The sequence below is a fragment of the Schistocerca nitens genome, chromosome 4 (genome assembly GCF_023898315.1).
Source record: "Schistocerca nitens isolate TAMUIC-IGC-003100 chromosome 4, iqSchNite1.1, whole genome shotgun sequence".
Classification (NCBI taxonomy): domain Eukaryota; kingdom Metazoa; phylum Arthropoda; class Insecta; order Orthoptera; family Acrididae; genus Schistocerca; species Schistocerca nitens.
In genome coordinates, this window is record NC_064617.1 from 273,917,587 (window position 1) to 273,937,623 (window position 20,037).

Sequence of the window (20,037 nt, forward strand, 5' to 3'; positions counted from 1 at the left end):
TTCCTTCCGTTCCCGCCTGCAGTGTATCTTCCTCCTACGAATGCGGGCTCTTTCCCATCTCATCCGTTACGAATCCGTGAGGAAGGTAGACGCTAATGATCGAGGAGAAAAGAAAGTCGAAAACTTCGGTTCGTTCCTTCCTTATTACCACAAAAATATTTGATTTTCGCGAGCAGACCTGATAATAGCGTGATTTTTTAACTAAATTTTTACAATTTCAGTTGTTGCAGAAGTATACGAGGGATAGTCATAAAGTTTTACTTATGAAATCGAAAAAATAACGTTACGTAATTAATGTCTTGCTCATATGCAGGTGCATGTCTACAATCCTGATTCAGACAGAAATCACTTTGTTCCAGTACAGCACTCGTGGCTGCCGCATCGCGGTCGCGAAGTGGGGCCAAGGCAGTTCCAGATAAGTTTTATAGTCTGACGATAATTTATGGATTTATAGTTTTAGCTTGACGATGTCCACTACGGACAAACGGTAGTTACTGTTATTCAGAAGAAGGTTGGGTTATCCCGACTGAAACCTAGGTAAATTCTAGGCAAACGGTACAACTGAGGCTGTTGATTATTAAAACTAAAATGAATATTTATACAGTTGCTGACAGGGCCGCGAAATGTTGAAGATATTTAAGAAATCACTTCACCACAGTACTACAGCAAAGCGCTCTCGTCGCCCTCCTCTTTCTTCTTCTTCTTTTTGTTCTTCTTCATCATCTAAATGTCCACTCCTGGACAAAGGCCTCTTCCAGTGGCTTCCTAGTCGATCTTTGTGGGCAGTCTGGATCCAGTTTCTCTCCATATGTCGTTGGATACCGTTTCTTCATTTCGTCAGTGGACGTCCTTGTGGTCCATTTGATGTTGTTCCTGGACACGTGTTCTGCCCAACGCCACTCCAGTTTCGCTATCCGCTCGACAACATCTTAGAGCCTCATTCTTCTCCTTAGCTCTTTGTTCATGAACCTTTCTCTCAGGTTCATTCCAGGCATTGTTCTCTTCATTGCTCTTTGACAGACCCAGTCAATTTGCACTGCATTTTGGAAGTGTCATTGTCTCGACCCCGTATGTTTTTACTGGCAGGATGCGTGTGTCGTAAAACGTCTTTTTTAAATTTACACGGGTTGTCGATTTACGGAGAATTTAACCAAGTTTTCGGAGAGTCACCCAGGTGAGGCCAATTCGACCTGTGATCTCTGCTGCTTGGTTATCTTTCCTGAGTTGATTTTTATGTCCCAGATAAAAGTATTTGTGGCAAGAAAAGCATTTTTGAAGAAGAGAAATTTATTAATATCGAATAAAGATTTTAAGTATTAGGAAGTTTTTTTTGAAAGTATTCGAATGGAGTGTTGCGTTGTATGGAAGTGAAACATGGACGATAAACAGTTTAGACAAGAAAAGAATAGAAGCTTTTGGAATGTAGTGTTACAGAAGAGTGATGAAGATTAGATAGGTAAATCACGCCACTAATGAGAAAATACTGAACAGAATTGGGGAGAATAGAAATTTGTGGCACAAAATGACCAGAAGAAGGGATCGGTTGATTGCACAAATTTTCAGACATGAAGGGATCATTAGTTTAGTATGGGAAGGAACTGCGGGGTGTAAATACCACATAAATATCATACAGGGAGACCAAGAGATGAAGACAGTAAGCCGATTCAGTGGGATGTAAGTTGCAGTAGTTATTCAGAGATGAAGACCGAGCGAGGTGGCGCTGTCGTTAAGACAGTGGACTCTTATTTAGGAGGACGACGGTTCAAACCCGTGTCCGATTGTCCAGATATAGGTTTTTCCTGATTTCCCTAAATTGTTCCAGATAAATTCCTGGATGGTTGCTTTCAAAGAGCACAGCCGATGTCCTTCCTCATTCTTGACACAAACCGAGCTTTTGCTCTGTCTCTAATGACCTCGATGTCGACGGGACGTTACCCCAATCTTCCTTACAGCATCCCCTTCGGAGATGAAGAGGCTTACACAGGATAGAGTAGAATGGAAAGCTGCATCAACCAATTTTCGGACTGAAGACCACAACAAAAACAACAGCAACACACAAATGTATTCATTAACTATAACCAAGAGACGGTTTTCGAAGGACTTGCCATTAAAACGGAAATTACCTTGCAGACCAATCATTTATATTTTCATATGCACAGAAGCGATTTCAAATGAAACGGCAAACAGTCTAGAAACGGTTCGAAAACAGGTATAAGATTGGCAGTGACTTCAAAACGTTTAGGAAAGTACCCTTGTAATTCTTTCGAGAGCACAATGAATTGTTCAAACCTCGTGTTTTCTTTAACGGCAGTTGTTTTAGGGAACTGGACTATGATTATCAGAATCGTGAGATCACGATATTGACAGAGCTCATGACTTTGGTCTTTTGAAGGTTAATTTTGAGGCCTAGAGCTTTGAAAACATATTTGACTGATGGGATCATTGCTGAGAATGAGTTTGTGTCGCTTCTGAAGAGAATGATATCATCTGAAAAGCGAGACATATTTCATCTATGTTGATATCTTCTTGTCCCCTAGTCAGGCACTTCAACACATCCTCCAGAGTCAATGTGAATAACTTAAGTAGACTGTTTGTCTTTTTAACGCCTCTTCTCACACCGCTAGAAGAGCTAAAACAAAATAGTGCAGACCATTGATAAAGTGGACTATCCCACAGTGATTCGTTTCTGCATTTGACGGGGGACAATGCTGCAACAATAAATGTTGAGTCAGAGAATATATGAACGTTGTGGAAGTAGTATTGGTTTCTTTATTGAAAAGTTTTGCAGGGGCTAGAGGTGCGGATGAGCACAGCTGGGGGAAAGTCAGAGAAGGTGCGTAGTTGCAGATGGATAGGGAGAGGGGGGGCAGAAGGGGTGGATGGAGCGAGGGGGCAGGAGAGGATGGACAGAGAGAGGTGGGGAGGAGCAAGTGAATATGGAGGATGGCAGACTTAGACCGATAAGGAGAGGGGGAGGAGGCCATGGAATGAGAAATGGCAGCATGAGCAGATGGACAAGGAGAGGAGGAGCAGGGGATGGATAGGGAGGGAGGAAATGGATAGAGAAGGAGGGGGAGGTGCAGAGGGCCAGATAGTGATGGAAGGAGGAGATAGATAGAGAGAGGGAGAAGGAGGAGATGAACAAAGATAATGTGGGAGACAGGAAGGGAGATGAAGTGAGAGAAGAACGAGGAAGATATTGACAGACAGAGGAGATGGGCAGAAAAAGGGTAGAGGAGTAGTTTGACAGTGTTACACATGTACACGCCAGGAATTATACGCGTGTCATGGGTGTTGGTCACAGTATCTTCTGGGACGATCTGCGTGAGCGACAATTGCATCTTTACCACTTACAGAGGGTACATGGTATGCGTCCAGTCGATTTTACACAAAGCGTTGCACTTGGTTCTTGCACCATTGCATCGACACACCCCTTTTTCCCCTTAGTGTCCTGTTCACATATTAATGTTCGTTAGGGACTGTTTTCCGAATTCGCGAAACAGCCATGCCTGGGCAGACGAAAGCCCTCGTGCCACGCATATTCAGGGATTTTAGCACTGGTTTGATATTAATGTGCTTTCTGGAAGGCCATGTGGTAGGATAATACCTCCTTCCACTCAAGATAACTGGTCCTGCACACTTGACCTTCCTCCAAAACATACTGGACTCATTCTGAGAAGCTGTGCCAGTGAAAGTACTCCAGGAAATGTGAGTTCAGCATGACTGTGCACCATGTCGCTTCTCACGTGCGGTTCAGAGTCACGTCGGCAGACTGTATGGTGAGAGATGGATAGGCCTAGGTGGTCCAGTCGCGTGGCCACCGCGATCGCCGAATTTAGCTCCTATAGGTTGCGTTTTGTGGGGTCGTATGCAAAGTTTAATTCACGAGACTCCTGAAGCGGCAGAGGAAGCTATGCTAGCACGTGTTCTGGCCGCTGCACTAGAAATTAATGGAACACCAGGTGGGATGGAGTGTACCAGAACAAAATTCGTAGGAATAACGTCTGTAACAACGTTGGCGGTCGCCACATAGAGCCGCTGAAGTAATGAATGAGAACTGTTCTGTATGTACAATATGCTGGGTTCTCTTTTCACTTCCGAATAATGTAAACACGTAACGTTTAAGTGCTAATGCGAACCGATGTGCTTAAGTGATAAATGGATGTTTAGTTATGATTACTTTAGTTGTTACAAACAATGTGGAAGGGAACAGGTGAGAAGAATGTGAGAGGAGGAGGAAAACTGTACTGGAGTGGGAATAACAGGTCTGGAAGAAATGGTGTGGCAGTGATGGTGAATAAGAATGTAGAGAGCTGTATTGAAAATGTGAGATATATATCAGACAGGATCATAATCTTAAACCTGAGATTCCAAAACCAACCACTAAAAGTAATCCAGATTTATGCACCTCAAATGGGATGTAGCGAAGACGAGAAGATGTACTTTGAAAATGTGTTGGAAAACCATATAGAGAGTGCTAATATAGTGATGGGAGATTTTAATGCACAGGTAGTCAAAGACAGAAAGGGATTTGAGCAAGTATTGGGATGTTTTGGATGTGGAGGCAGAAATGAAGAAGGGGAAAGACTCCTGGATTTGTGCCAGAGGAATGGAATGAAAATAGCAAACAGCTGATTTATGAAGAGAGAAAGTCATGTTATCACCAGATACAGTTGGGATGGAAGAACCAAGAGTGTAATTGATTATATTCTAGTAGATAGGGAATGGGGAGAGAAAGTAACAAATGTAAAGGTAATACCAAGTGTGACTGCAGATGGAGACCATAGATTACTGGTGGGACAATGGAAAATGAATCAGTGTGTGAAAAATAGAAAACAGAAGAAAGTGATGAGGATACGGGATTGGAAACTGAAGGAGAGTGAATGTGCTGAGAAGTACAGAGAATTAATCACACAAAAATTTCCAAAAGAATTTTTCTGCGATGTAGAAAAAGAATGGAGTTTATTCAAAGACACTTTAGTCGAAGCAGCACAAAAAGTATGTGGCAGAACATCTGGAAAGGACAAAATAAGAGACAAGTTGATGGGATGATACCACAATCCAAGAAGTTAGAAGAAAAAATTGAGCATGGAGAAAGTGGTGGAAAACTAAAAATGATGAAGACCATAAAAGATATATAGAGGAAAAGAAGAAGTGCAAAGAAATAGTGGAAACAGCAAAGAAAAAGGCATGGGTAGAGTTTACAAAAAAAATTGAAGAAGATGTGAAGAGCAATAAGAAAATGTTCTATAAAATGATGAAAAATAAAAGGAAGTCTTCTGAAGTACCAGTAAAGATGGAAACAGAGGACGGTACCATTACTGAAGACCCAGGGAATATAAAAGATCTCTGGAAAGAACATTTTAAGAAGCTGTTAAACGCTGAGGAGCAGGTACATGAGGAAACAACAAATAATGGAGAAATTGAGAGAAGTTGGGAAGCAGAATTAGGACAAATTACACGGGAAGAAATGGAAAAAGCTGTGAAGAAGATGAATGGGGGGGGGGGGGGGGAAAGCCCCAGGACCTGATGAAGTATCAGTGGACATGATAAGAGCAGCAGGTCCAGTGGGAATGCAGTGGGTATATAGAGTACTATCAAGCGTGTGGAGAAATAGTACAATATCTGAAGACTGGAGGACAGGAGACATTGTTCCCATCTTCAAGAAAGGCAATAAAAGACTTTGTAAAAATTACAGAGGAATAACCCTAATGAGTCATACAGCCAAGATTATTTAAAGAATTTTACTAAATCGAATCTACATCTACATCCATACTCCGCAAGCCACCTGACTGTGTGTGGCGGAGGGTACCCTGAGTACCTCTATCGGTTCTCCGTTCTATTCCAGTCTCGTATTGTTCGTGGAAAGAAGGATTGTCTGTATGCTTCTGTGTGGGCTCTAATCTCTCTGATTTTGTCCTCATGGACTCTTCGCGAGATATACGTAGGAGGGAGCAATATACTGCTGGACTCTTCGGTGAAGGTATGTTCTCGAAATTTCAACAAAAGCCCATACCGAGCTACTGAGCGTCTCTCCTGCAGAGTCTTCCACTGGAGTTTATCTATCATCTCCGTAACGCTTTCGCGATTACTAAATGATCCTGTAACGAAGCGCGCTGCTCTCTGTTGGATCTTCTCTATCTCTTCTATCAAACCTATCTGGTACGGATCCCACACCGCTGAGCAGTATTCAAGCAATGGGCGAACAAGCGTACTGTAACCTACTTCCTTTGTTTACGGATTGCATTTCCTTAGGATTCTTCCAATGAATCTCAGTCTGGCATCTGCTTTACCGACGATCAACTTTATATGATCATTCCATTTTAAATCACTCCTAATGCGTACTCCCAGATAATTTATGGAATTAACTGCTTCCAGTTGCTGACTTGCTATTTTGTAGCTAAATGATAAGGGATCTATCTTTCTATGTATTCGCAGCACATTACACTTGTCTACATTCAGATTCAATTGCCATTCCCTGCACCATGCATCAATTCGCTGCAGATCCTCCTGCATTTCAGTACAATTTTCCATTGTTACAATCTCTCGATACACCACAGCATCATCTGCAAAAAGCCTCAGTGAACTTCCGATGTCATCACCCAGGTCATTTATGTATATTGTGAACAGCAACGGTCCCATGACACTCCCCCGTGGCACACCTGAAATCACTCTTACTTCGGAAGACTTCTCTCCATTGAGAATGACATGCTGCGTTCTGTTATCTAGGAACTCCTCTATCCAATCACACAATTGGTCTGATAGTCCATATGCTCTTACTTTGTTCATTAAACGACTGTGGGGAACTGTATCGAACGCCTTGCGGAAGTCAAGAAACACGGCATCTACCTGTGAACCCTTGTCTATGGCCCTCTGAGTCTCGTGGACGAATAGCGCGAGCTGGGTTTCACACGACCGTCTTTTTCAAAACCCATGCTGGTTTCTACAGAGTAGATTTCTAGTCTCCAGGAAAGTCATTATACTCGAACATAATACGTGTTCCAAAATTCTACAACTGATCGACGTTAGAGATATAGGTCTATAGTTCTGCACATCTGTTCGACGTCCCTTCTTGAAAACGGGGATGACCTGTGCCATTTTCCAATCCTTTGGAACGCTACGCTCTTCTAGAGACCTACGGTACACCGCTGCAAGAAGGGGGTAAGTTCCTTCGCGTACTCTGTGTAAAATAGAACTGGTATCCCATCAGGTCCAGCGGCCTTCCCTTTTTTGAGTGATTTTAATTGTTTCTCTATCCCTCTGTCGTCTATTTCTATATCTACCATTTTGTCATCTGTGCGATAATCTAGAGAAGGAACTACAGTGCAGTCTTCCTCTGTGAAACAGCTTTGGAAAAAGACATTTAGTATTTCGGCCTTTAGTCTGTCATCCTCTGTTTCAGAACCATTTTGGTCACAGAGTGTCTGGACATTTTGTTTTGATCCACCTACAGCTTTGACATAGTGAAAAGATAGAAAAGGAGCTGAGTGAAGAACAGCATGGGTTTAAGAAAGGAAGAAGCACGATCGACCTGATATTTTCTATCCGTCAACTGATGGAAAAAAGTTGGGAGTATAACAAAAGGGTGATAATGGTTTTTATAGACATAGAAAAGGCATATGACTCAGTTGACAGGGAAAGACTCTGGGAATAAATGAAGAAGATAGATATAGAAGATGGATACATTAATGTTATAAAGACAATATACAGAGGACACAATTGTAGAATTAGAACACCATTGGGGAACTCTGAATACTTCGAAATAAGACAAGGACTTAAGCAAGGAAGTATTCTATCTCCTGCACTTTTTAATGTTGTGATGGAGGGAATGAATAGGGCAGTTAAAGATATAGTAAAAGAAAAAGACAGAAAGATAATTTTTGCAGATGATATGGTAATACGGGGTGATGAAGAGGTAGATGTACAGTTACAGCTTGATGCGTGGAAGGAAATAATGAAAAGGTATGGATTAAAACTAAATAAAGATAAGAATGAAGTAATGGTATTTGGAAGAGAGAAAGGGATCAACGGAAATATTACCTTGACTGGAGAACCCCACAAAGTGGTAGAAAGTTTCACTTATTTAGGGAGTGAAATATCTAAGGATCGAAGAATAACTAACGAAATTAATAGGAGGTTACAGAAGGGAGGCAATTTCTACCAAACAATAAAACACCTGATTTGGAATAATGAAGTTTCAGAAAGAGCAAAACTCCTGATGTATAAGAATTGTTACATCCCTATTGTCACCTATGGTGGAGAAACATGGACAATGACAGAAAGGGACTGAAGCAGAGTGCAAGCAGGGGAAATGAAATTTCTCAGAGCAGTTAAGAGAAAAACAAGAATGGACAGAGTAAGGAATGTAGAAATTAGAAAGAACCTTAAACAAGAAAGATTGAGAGAAGAAATTGAAAGAAAGAGATTAAGATGGTAAGGGCATGTTAAGAGGGTGCATGGGCAGAGACTCCCCAAAATTATGGAAGAACTAAAGATGGATGGGAAAAGACCTAGAGGTCGCTCAAGAACACGGTGGAAAATGGGAGTGAGAATATCTGTAGAAAGGAGAGGTGTGACCTGGCAGCAAGTGGAGGAGGAAAAGTGGTGGGAGGACCGAGCCAAATGGAGAGGACTCGTCAGCACCCAGACCCGGCAGTAGCTGGAGCGGGCTTCGGATATAGATATAGTTGTTACGTAATAATTATAGTGCGGTTGCCTAATTCAACTCTACAAGTAGAAGTGTACGAGGTAAACACCTGAACGGAAACCGTCGTAGAACGGAAACGGTACGTTTCCGGACATGGCTGTATCTTTTCATTACATTCATTCGGAGCCTCACATTATTCACATCGCCAAGGGACGGTTGACTTAAGTATTTAGAATAAATTTCCATGTCATATCTCTAACCATTTCCGACAAGAAAAGTTTTTAATAGACGAATGGACAGACACCAAATGCGGCCTTTTTCAATTCAACAGGACCGGCTTGTTTATAAGTTCGTCTCATATCGATAACGCCACAATTTTCCCAGCAATATTCTATTTAGTAATCAATAATAATAATAGTTTGTGACTGCCCAATCGCTTCTCCTCCTCCTCCTCCTCCTCCTCCTCCTCCTCCTCTTCTTCTTCTTCTTCTTCTTCTTCTTCTCCTTCTTCTTTCAGTAAATCTGTCTTTAGACAGGTATCAATTGGACGTCCTCCATATCTCTTTGTCCTGAGCAACCTCCTTCATCTGCTTGTAACTACTTCCTCCCTTAACATCTGTTACCATTCCAAACCTTCTTCTTCCTCTCCCTCTTTTCCCTTCTACTTTTCTCTCTCCATGATTCTCAGTAGTAGGGAATTCCAACATAGTATCTCCCATACCAGATATTTTCCTCTTGTGTATCATCTAATGAAGTTCCTAACTTCTCCTCATTCTGTCGATTCGTTTCTCTTGCTCCGTTCTTCTCCATAACCACATTTCAAAACTTTCTAAGTATTTGTGTTCTTTCTATCTAACTGTCCTTGTTTCAGAACCAGAAGGTACCACACTATATACAAAACATTTGGCATACCTCTTCCTAAGTGTAATGGGGATGCTTCTGGCTGTCGGCAAACCTTTCACTTTCCCGAAAAGTCTCTTTCTCACGGAGATTCTGCGTCTCACTTCTGCTGGAAGATTTCAAGCTCCTCAAACACTGGAATGACTGAACCTGTTCTAATACCATTCCACCTGGTGATATATTAATCGGGTCGTCTTATTTTCCGATTCTCGTCACTTTGGCCTTGTCAATGTTGAGTTTCATTCCAAACCCTTTATGACGCTTACAGTATTCTCCATAATTACCTGGAGCTCTTCCTCCATTTCTCCTACCACAGTTTTATCATCACCGTACTTGATCGTTTTGATAGTTTCACCTCTTACTACGAATGTGCTTTTGATTTTTCCAAGGCCTTATTGATTAGATTTTCGGCATAATAATTGAAAAGTACTGGTGACACACAGCAACCCTATCTCACATCTCTGACCTGCCTCATATATAACTGCTTTATCAACCTTCTAGCCTTCCAATTTATTCCAGTATCTTTCAGCGCACAACAGTCAATTCTGTCAAATACTTTTTCCTAGTCTACAAAACAAGCTACACTTCTTTATTCTCTTCCAAACACCTTTCTGCCATCGTCCTCAAATCAGATTATATCTCTGGTTCCGTTAAAGAGTAATAACACAATGCGTCTACAGAAAAGAGTGACACTTACCTAAATGAGGCAGAACTGATTAGTCAAGACCAGAAGAAACGTTTCTATAATTATAAGTCTGTAAACCAATACCTATTGAAATATACGCCGCATTATTTGTAATGGTATTATTACAGATGAGGCAGGATTCACAAGAGCTGGCACAATAAATTAGCACAATACGCACGTGTGAGCAGATGCAAATCCTCGAGCAGTGATATAGATCAGGCATCAGGATCTCTTCAGTATCAACGTATGGGCAGAAATCGTCGGTGACGTACTCACAAGCGATACACATACCAAACACGTTAACAGACCACTTTCTGTGCGATGAATTACAGCGATAATGGAGAACGCTTTCCTTTCAGCAAGGCAACGACTGTTGTTCATGTGCGACACGCCACCACACCATAATTCTACGGATAGTGCGACAGTACCCCACCCCAAAGTTTCAAGTACGATGGATTGGTCAAGGAGATCCAGTAGCGTGGCCTCCCCGTTTACCGGACCTAAATCAGTTGGAGTTCTGGCTATTGGGAAAGATGAGGACATTGGCGTGTGACCAACCCATCGACACTGTCCAGCCATTACAGGAGTGTGTGACCAATACAGGTGACGCAGTCCGAATGGAGCGATGTGTATTTGAAAGACTACGTGATTAACTGCGAAAAATGGCTGGAGGATGTGTCAGAATGCGTGATAACCACATTCAAAAAAATGGCTCTGAGCACTATGGGACTCAACTGCTGAGGTCATTAGTCCCCTAGAACTTAGAACTAGTTAAACCTAACTAACCTAAGGACATCACAAACATCCATGCCCGAGGCAGGATTCGAACCTGCGACCGTAGCGGTCTTGCGGTTCCAGACTGCAGCGCCTTTAACCGCACGGCCACTTCGGCCGGCCTAACCACATTCAGAACTGCCAATAGTGTACCTACAGCATCGACGTACAGGACAAATGAGAATGAGAAGACAGACTGGACCATGTCTCAGCAGCTTCTGGTTTCCGCACTTATAATGAGAGGAACTTTTTTTTCTACACTACTGGCCATTAAAATTGCTAGACCACGAAGATGACGTGCTACAGACGCGAAATAGAACTGACGGGAAGAAGATGCTGTGATATGCAAATGATTAGCTTTTCAGGGCATTCACACAGGGTTGCGCCGGTGACGACACCTACAACGTGCTGACATCAGGAAAGTTTCCAACCGATTTCTCATACAAAAACAGCAGTTGACCGGAGTTGCCTGGTGAAACGTTGTTGTGATGCCTTGTGTAAGGAGGAGAATTGCGTGCCATCACGTTTCCGACTTTGATAAAGGTCGGATTGTAGCGTATCGCGATTGCGGTTTATCGTATCGCGACATTGCTGCTCGCGTTGGTCGAGATCCAATGACTGTTAGCAGAATATTGAATCGGTGGGTTCAGGAGGGTATTACGGAACGCCGTGCTGGATCCTAACGGCCTCGTACCACTAGCAGTCGAGATGACAGGCATCTTATCCGCATGGCGGTAACGGATCGTGCAGCCACGTCTCGATTCCTGAGTCAACAGCTGGGGACGTTTGAAAGGCAACAAACATCTGCACGAACAGTTCGACGACGTTTGCAGCAGCATGGACTATCAGCTCGGAGACCATGGCTGCGGCTACCCTTGACGCTGTATCACAGACAGGAGCGTCTGCGATGGTGTACTCAACGACGAACCTGGGTGCACGAATGGCAAAAAGACATTTTTTCGGATGAATCCAGGTTCTGTTTACAGCATCATGATGGTCGCATCCGTGTTTGGCGACATCGTGGTGAACGGACATAGGAAGCGTGTATTCGTCATCGCCATACTGTCGTATCACCCGGCGTGATGGTATTGTTGAGTGGTACTTAAGTAAATAAATTAGTGAAATCAAAGTGAACTATAAATTAGAATATAAATGAAAAACTTGGTTTAGTTTAGAGAGTTACATACCCGCAAACAGCGGGCCGAACAGCAGAACAGAAGAGACAATGACCATGAAGTCAGCAACTTCCACATAAGCGGGCGCTGTCGATTCAGCCGTCAGGGCATCGCCCGACCGGCTCACGTGTTTCTCAGTTGTCGTATGTGAGCAAAGGACCTCGCCTACATCCCAAGAGCCAATGACCGACGTTAAGAAGATTCTTCGAGAAGCTTTTCAACGTGACAGAAGAGGCAATGACCGGCTCACGTGTTTCTCAGTCGTCACATGTGATCAAAGGCCCTCACCTACATTCCAAGAGCCAACGACCGACGTTAAGAAGATTCTTCGAGAAGCTTTTCAACGTGACAGACGAGGCAGTGACCGTGAAGTCGTTCACCTCCAGTAAACTGAAGTGAATAAATACGCGAGACGCAGTGGGTCAGACAGATGAAGTCAGAGGAAGACAGATGAAGACGGAGTCGAAGACGGAGACGGAGACGAGAGACGAAGAAGACGAAGAAGCGTAGCAGTAGTTTTCAGTCAGTTTCGGTGCTGAAGACCGTCATGTAAGAAGAGGAATAGCAAGCAGCAGCCGCAGCGCCAGAAGACAGAAGTTAAAAGGTATTTGAAGTCTGGTTTTTACATACCCGGGTGACTCGTGAGGACGGGAAGGAGACGGCCTCACATCAGTAGTCATCTGTGAGCTGGGATGAAGACCTGACAGCCGAAGACTGGCAAGCGGGAGTCCGTGGTTCGAGTCCGGGACACTGGCCTTCCCCCGCCGCGCCGCTCCGCTGGTCGACGCACAACACACGCGGCCGCATAGAGAAGAGAAACACTGGGACGCCACACCCAAGGTATCATCCGACGCACGACTTCGCTCGCAATAATTAAACCGGCCACCTCGCGCTGCGCGTCTCCCGTCAGCAGGGCGAGACTGCGACACGAGATACACACCGCTACGCGTAATCAGACGCCGCCGCCGCCGCCGCCGCTGCCGCTGCTGCTGCCGCAGCAGAAGACTTCACAAACGACACAGCTGCCGCTCTCCGAACCAGAATATTCCGTAAGATACAGTTCTACAAATCTTCAATAAAAGTTATTCTTATGTAATAATGATGTTTCATTCGACCTCATACCCGAGCCAAGGAAGAACCCACCCTGCCCACATGTTGTTAAGAGAGAAAAGTTAATTTATTTAATATTTTCACCCTGACAGAATGCTTTAGAATGCTCATCCTGACAATTGACTTGCATCAAAAGAGAAAACCCAGTTACATTTAGTGACAGAAGTGCCACATTTAGTATCACAACTGTTACATTTGATGTCAGAAGCCGTTATAGTTGTTACATTTGGTGTCAGAGAAAAAACCCTTGGCTCAATATGAGGTGTGAATGACAGTTACTAAAGGTTCACAGTTAGTATTGTTTAATGTGTGAAAGGATAGAGGTTTGCACAGCAGTCGTAATATTTTCTTTATTTAGAAGTGTATTTTCTCTCATGATTTTAAGGGTTTGTCGAAAATATTTAAACATCTTTTTTATTCAGTGTGGTAAGATTGTGTAACTAATAGTTGTAAAATGATGACACGAAATCGTACAAAGTCAGAGTCAGCACCACTAGCGGTTTCTACTGAGGAAGCTATTCAGAGCTTAGTTAATCAGATAGCACAGCTTAAAAGTGATAATAATGCATTATTTAAACAGTTGAGTGAGGTTAGGCAAGCCAGTTCAATCCCTCCCACCCTAGATTCCTCAGCAGCAGCCTTAGTAACTCCTTTTTCAGGTAAACCTGGCGAGGACATAACAGCCTTTTTTGATGATTTAGTAGCAGCTGCAAAGTTAGGATCATGGTCAGATGAACAGCTCTTACAAATGACAAAGTTAAGATTGGCAGGAGAGGCTAAAGCACACGTATTATACCATGAAGAATTACGGAATGCTCCAACATTTGAGGAATTGAAGAAAGGATTGCTTACACGTTTTCAAAAACAGAACAGCTGTAGATTTTATAGGGAAAAATTAAACACTATCACTCAGAGGCAAAACGAGTCGTTAGAAAGTTTTGTAGATAGGATTAGAAAAGTTAATATTAACACCTATCAGTTGACAACTAGTGATGAAGCAAATACAGTTATTTTACAAGAGGCAGAAAATAGAGCTCTGGATACATTTTTACGTGGGTTACCTCCTGAAACGTCCCGTCGTGTCAGGGCAGAGTTTCCTAAAAATTTAGCGGAAGCTGTATCTGTGGCGACGGCTTTTGAAGAAATTGACATTGCCACCAGATACAAGGAGAAGCGAAATGTATTTTCAGCAGGAGTGCGATGTTTTAGGTGCGATCGACAGGGCCATATAGCAAAAAATTGCAGACAACCTAAATGCACTAATTGTCAAAGAATAGGTCACACATTCAAGGAATGCAGATCTAAGAAAGTTTTTGGAAATAGAGACCAATTAAACTCAAACGGGAATGTCGGAGCCGCCGCCAGGCGTTCCCAATAAAATTTCATGCCATTAAGGCGAATGTGAAGGCGGAATGCTGGTTATCTGCTACCATACAGGATAAAGAGGCAAGGATACTAGTGGATACAGGCGCAAACGTATCAATAGTAAGTAATGAATGTATTGGAGAAAAGAAATATGACCCTCCAAGGTATAGATTGAGTGGAGTAGGAGGAGGTACAGTGAAGTCATTAGGATGTACATCACTGATTTTCTATATTCACGGTGTACAATTTCAAGAAGATGTAGAAGTGGTGACAAAGGTAACTGACGGGTACGACGCGATCCTAGGACTGGGTTTCCTGAATAAACATCACGCTAAAATCGACCTCAGACAGCAAACTGTAGAACTTAGCGGAATAGTGTTTCAGCTAGGTGACACCGCTGCAAAGGGCCCGCTGCCGCAAGATTTCCCCAACCGGAAGGCGAAATCAACTATACTGCGTGCAACGTCCTTGAAGGTTGATTCGCGGGATCAGATACCATCTGGCTCAGGAAAACTTTTCTGGATGACAGTTGACCCCGAAGTACCTACAGATACAGTGTGTCTAATAGAGCCTTTAGAGGAAAATGAGGAATTAGATGTATCACATTGTTTTGTACGTAGAAGTGTTGTACGGGTTCAAGACGTTGAGGGAGAAAGAAAAGTACCGGTACATATTGACAATTTCGGAGTGGAGGACAAAGAGTTGCATAAGGGAATATTAGTAGCTACAGTCAGTACTTTTGAAGAAGAAGATTTCATTTGGTCAGATATTAACGATGGTCAGAAACCAGACGCCTATAAAACCGCATTACGCCAGAATATCGAGCATTTGCAAGGAAAGGATAGAGACACGATAGAAGCAGTTTTAGTTGAGTTTCAAGATTTATTTAATGCAGAAGGTCCACTGCCAGCAACAGATATCACACAGCATAGGATCCCAACAGGAAATAGCCCCCCAGTTTATAGGAAGCCTTATAGAGTTGCGCATCACTTACAGCCAGTACTGAATGAATTTATAGAACAGCATCTAAAAGATGGAATTATAGAATATTCTGATTCGCCTTATAATTCAAATATCGTAATTATTCCAAAGAAGTCTCCCGACGGTACGAAACGATATAGATTTTGTTGTGACTACAGACACCTTAACAAACAAACTATCTCAGATGTTTATCCTCTTCCAAACATTACAGATATCATTGACAGTTTGGGTAACAGTAAATACTTTTCAACAATAGATCTACGTAGCGGATATCATCAATTGGAAGTTGCTCCTGAAGATAGGCATAAAACAGCATTTTCTACCCCTGGAGGCCACTGGCAATTTAAAAGAATGCCTTTCGGTCTGAAAAATGCACCAGCAACTTTTCAAAGACTACTCGATGGAGTATTGCGAGGACTCAAAACTCAGCAATGTTGTGTATATCTAGACGATATTATTGTATTCTCCAAAGACATTAATGAACATGCTGTGCGTCTGCGTAATGTTTTTCAGAGACTTAGAAAAGCTAAATTAACATTAAATATGGAAAAATGTACTTTTGCATTGACAGAGGTTACATACCTAGGGCATGTCATTAGTGAAAAAGGAATTAAAACAGATCCTCGATTAATTTCGGCAGTTAAGGACTTCCCAACACCACAACGCGTTAAGGAAGTACAAAGTTTCATTGGTCTCGCATCGTACTACCGAAAATATGTTCAAAATTTCGCTGAAATTGCCCGACCCTTAACCCAATTATTGAAAAAGGGTGCAAAATTTCATTGGTCTGAAGATTGTGAATCAGCATTTCAAACCCTTAAAGATAAGTTAACACACAGTCCAGTATTAGCCTACCCAGATTATAATAAAGAATTTATTTTATCCTGTGACGCAAGTGGTCATTCAGTAGGAGTTGTTTTGAGTCAGAATATTAATGGCGCGGAACACCCCATAGCCTACGCTTCGAGACAACTAACAACAGCAGAAAGAAATTATTCCACGACGGAGAAAGAATTGTTAAGTGTTATTTATGGCATCAAATACTTTAAATGCTACTTGTATGGTAGGAAATTCAAGGTCATTACAGACCACGCAGCTTTAAAATGGTTGCTTGGATTAAAGGATCCATCTAGTCGTCTCACGCGTTGGGCCCTATGTCTTTCCGAAATGGATTTCGAAGTTATCCATAAACCAGGCAAAAAACACACAAATGCAGATTGTCTAAGTCGGAAAATAGCACTTTTGGAAGCAACAGGCCGAGATACTGAGGACTGGAGAAAGGCACAAGATGAGGATACAGAATGCAAAAAATTCGCAACTCAAAAACAATTTTGCTTTGAAGATGGTGTATTATGCCGTAAAACAAAACTTGGACCGCGAATTGTTGTTCCCCAACACCTTAGACAAGAAATAATGGCAGAGGCCCACGATCATATCCTTGCAGGACACGGTGGACAGCGGACAACCGAAAGACGTGTAGCAGAGCGATTTTGGTGGCAAACCAGAAAGCAGGATGTTGTGCAGTACGTTCGTAATTGCATTGCGTGCGCACAACGAGCAGAACTTCCTCGTTCAAAAATACCCTTACAGAGGCTCCCCGAAGCTTCATGTCCATTTCAAATCTGCGGAATCGATCTCTACGGGCCATTTCATAAAACACCTGCTGGTAATAAGTATGTTCTTACAATTATAGATCACTTTTCACGCTATCTAGCTATGGTGAGTCTCCCAGATCAGCAAGCAAATACAGTTGCCCAAGCTTTAGTTAACAACTGGATACTTAAATTTGGCGTACCTGAAGCTATTATCACAGATCAGGGATCTAATTTTATGTCTGAACTAATGAAACAGCTATGCCACTTAATAAAAATACGCAAATTACGCACAACTCCGTTACACCCTCAGTGCAACGGGCGCACAGAAAGAGTTCATCGGACAATTGGCAAGATGCTTAGTTATTATATTAACGAACAACATTCTAATTGGGATACGTATTTACCAATAATCGTGTCGGTATACAACGCCAAAACGCATGAAGCAACTGGCATGTCACCTTATGAAGTGGTCTATGGCAGAAAAATGCCGTCCCCTTTTGATGTAATCAGGCAGAAAAACGGAAAAGTCGGAGAAACAGTAAGAGATTTCAGTCGAATGATGAGGGATGTATGGAAAAAGGTTCAAAAATCTAATACAAAGGCTTTGGAACGACAGGAAAGATTAGGTAATACCCAAGCTAAATATCCAAATTACAAAATCGGTCAGTGGGTTATGCTTTCAACTCCTTATATTGCAAGAGGAAAAACGAAGAAATTTGTAACAAACTACAGAGGTCCTTACCAAATTATTGAGATCACGTCACCAGTCAACGTTAAATTGCAACTGCCCACCCGAACTACCATTGTGCATGCAAGTCGTTTAAAACCTTTCAAGGGCGCTCCAGATGTAATTCCTTCAACAATAGTGTCTGCTTTTCCGAAGGGTGGAGGAAGTACCCGAAAAGGAAAAAGAGTGGCCACGCCAGCACAACATACAGACATGGCACCATACAATCTTCGATCAAGAGTGCGAATGTCCTAGTTGAATCTTAGTAGACTGTAGTATACATATGTAAATAATTAATAAATGATAATGGTTTATTTTTTAAGAAAGAAAAGTTGATCGTAGAAACATGTAGATCTTGTAGTTAACAATGTATTGCTTCTTTTCTTTGTTTTCGTTTTTACTAGGTTGGTAGGTTCATAACCATGTTGTTTGCTTTTTTCAGAAAACGCCATGCAAGCATTTCCTACACAAAACCTGTCCTACCTCAATGACTCCCTTGACAGTTCCCTTCTGAAGTCATTAGATACGATCACAAACTCACAGCAAGGCAAAATTGATGCCAATGTTATGATGCAACATGTTTTAAAATTAAAAGGTGAACGCAAAACTAAAATTATAATGCTAGGAACGGGTATATCTGGAACCTTTGTGTTGGTGTTTCTACTTTGTACAGTTTTCTTTTATCTAAGACGAAAAAAGAAGCCAAATAATAATATACCACTTCATCAAATCCCTGTTACCTGGATACCACACTCTTAACTGGTGTACTTCAGTAGTTACTTTTCAGCTCTAGTGTATTAATTTTGTTTATTGTACTTCATTCTTTATTAAACAGTCTCATGTTAAAATAAACAATACTGTAGAATAGATATTCTTGCATTAGTATAGGGTACATTAAACAGGTGTTGCTATGTTACTTTCTAAGTGAATAATCTATTTTTGTTCATTCATTGTCATCAAGATTTGTTACACTTATTACAACCATTTATGTAAGAACTATGTGATTCATGACCGTACAGTGCTTTTGTAAAGTGATAAAGTGTTTTCCACATACTTAATGTGAAGCGTGTGTAATTTTCTAAGTCGAGAGTTTTCATTGTTTGTGCTTTTGTCGTGTGAAGAGTGGAGGAATGTTGAGTGGTAAATTCGAGGGCGAATTTCTCCGAAGGGTGGAGGAATGTTGAGTGGTACTTAAGTAAATAAATTAGTGAAATCAAAGTGAACTATAAATTAGAATATAAATGAAAAACTTGGTTTAGTTTAGAGAGTTACATACCCGCAAACAGCGGGCCGAACAGCAGGACAGAAGAGACAATGACCATGAAGTCAGCAACTTCCACATAAGCGGGCGCTGTCGATTCAGCCGTCAGGGCATCGCCCGACCGGCTCACGTGTTTCTCAGTTGTCGTATGTGAGCAAAGGACCTCGCCTACATCCCAAGAGCCAATGACCGACGTTAAGAAGATTCTTCGAGAAGCTTTTCAACGTGACAGAAGAGGCAATGACCGGCTCACGTGTTTCTCAGTCGTCACATGTGATCAAAGGCCCTCACCTACATTCCAAGAGCCAACGACCGACGTTAAGAAGATTCTTCGAGAAGCTTTTCAACGTGACAGACGAGGCAGTGACCGTGAAGTCGTTCACCTCCAGTAAACTGAAGTGAATAAATACGCGAGACGCAGTGGGTCAGACAGATGAAGTCAGAGGAAGACAGATGAAGACGGAGTCGAAGACGGAGACGGAGACGAGAGACGAAGAAGACGAAGAAGCGTAGCAGTAGTTTTCAGTCAGTTTCGGTGCTGAAGACCGTCATGTAAGAAGAGGAATAGCAAGCAGCAGCCGCAGCGCCAGAAGACAGAAGTTAAAAGGTATTTGAAGTCTGGTTTTTACATACCCGGGTGACTCGTGAGGACGGGAAGGAGACGGCCTCACATCAGTAGTCATCTGTGAGCTGGGATGAAGACCTGACAGCCGAAGACTGGCAAGCGGGAGTCCGTGGTTCGAGTCCGGGACACTGGCCTTCCCCCGCCGCGCCGCTCCGCTGGTCGACGCACAACACACGCGGCCGCATAGAGAAG